The sequence below is a fragment of the Ceratotherium simum genome, chromosome 7 (genome assembly GCF_057802395.1).
Source record: "Ceratotherium simum simum isolate JZ-2026a chromosome 7, ASM5780239v1, whole genome shotgun sequence".
NCBI lineage: Eukaryota > Metazoa > Chordata > Mammalia > Perissodactyla > Rhinocerotidae > Ceratotherium > Ceratotherium simum.
Window position 1 is genome coordinate 17,827,865 of NC_141906.1, and position 1,850 is coordinate 17,829,714.

Sequence of the window (1,850 nt, forward strand, 5' to 3'; positions counted from 1 at the left end):
TTAACTTTTCCAGAATATAGAAACTATTTATCTTTAGGGGTAGAACTCTAGAAATTTTCTTTTTTGTGTTCAAATATTCTATTATATATCTGTATTCCAGTGCATATAATTCCCTTTCTGTCCTTGATTTGCAGGATGTTGTTCAAATATCATCCCTACCTCTCAGTGGGTGGATGGGATGGGATCAGATGTGTATTTGTAGAGGGTATAGCTGTCAGAGGGGGAGGCCACTGAGGGGAGGGGCACAGATGCTCAGGTGAGCGACCCATTACATAAGGTGCATTTCTGGGGCATTATCTCAGCCAGGGAGGAACCACTCTGGACTTTTGACTTCTCTCTCTCCTCCCTCCTTCCTGCTCCCAGCTCCCCAGAACTCCTCCCTTTTCTGATGGCTGCTGAGGGAGTTCTATGAGGCCATCTCTTCCCCCAGGCTCTCCGGGGTATGGACTTAATTAAAAACCAGTCCGGTTTGCCCCTCAATAGGAAATAGGGCAGACAGGATGTTGGTGCCAAAGCAAGCCAAAACCCCAGTCATCATAGAAGGCATCCGCAAGCTTCCTGTCCTGACCAGCTCGGCTCAGCTACAAGGCATGCTGGGACAGGAGTAGCGGGGCTGGGGCCCTCAGGGGAGTTGACTGGCTGGCTACAGACCTGGCAGGGGCTCCCGGGCAGGTGGGCGGGGCTCTGACAGGAAGAGTCTCTGGCATTGGCCAATGATACTTGTCCTCAGGTGAGCAGCAGCATCTCACTTCTGAGGTGAAACAGGAAGTAGTTTTGGATTCAGGAACAGGGTCTAGCCAACAAGGGAAAAGATGGGAGAAGTTAGCAAGACCTTAGAATCCCAGCCCAATGGGGTCCAGGGGACTGCCCGTTCACTGGGAAACCTGTGAGATTTGGAACAGAAGTTCAGTCACCCAGATGAGGCTGGGGATAGGCTGGAACTGAGAAGATAGGTGGGCGCCCGAGGAGGGGGCTTCCTCGGGAACGCTTGAGTCATGAATACAATCTAAATCCTCCCTCTCCCACTGCACGGATGGGGCTCCCACTATGAGTCAGGCCTGGTTTCACCAGCTCATGGGCCTGAAAGGAGCTAAACAGGGCAGTTAAAGATTTCCAGCCCCTGCGGATGGCCTGGCTGGGGCGAGCAGAGACTGACAACTTCAGCCTCACTGTGTGGGTAATAACACGAGAATCTCAACTTGAACCTGTTAATCGCCTGACTTTTCCCTCCACAGCATTTGGTATTGACAAGGCACTCGGGTGGCATTGACTCTATCTGTTCACCTTTGAAATGAGACAATTGCACTTCCTCATTCCCATACTGAAGACCCCTTAGAAAAATGAAAAAGAGGAAACTGAGGCACAGAGGGGTAAAGAGTACCAGCTAGTACATACCAGGTGGGCCACCTTCTCCCCTCCTGGGCCTTGGCAGACAGTGATCAACATGCAGTCACTGCCTTCCTTCTCCCTGAGCCCAGGGGGCTGACAGTGCCCAGCAAGGCCCCACAGGTCTTCCTGTCCAGCTGCTCAGGCTTTGCCAGCCCCTGTGTGAGGGACACATGAGGAGCCAGAGAGGCTGGACAGAAAGCAGTGCCGCAGGGGAGAAGGGACCATGCAGTACAAAAACGTCTGCTTCTGTATCCTTTGCCACAATAATGCTGTGCAACTGTGGAAGATTTCATTTCCCAAAGATGGTCCCAACACTGTCTCCCATCCTACATTCTCTTCTGAAATGTGATCTTGCCATCTCCCCATCAAGAGGTAGCATCTATTTCTTTACCCTCTTGAGTCTCGGAGGATGCTGTGACTGTTTTGACCAATAAAATATGGAGGAAGTGATGCTGTACCAG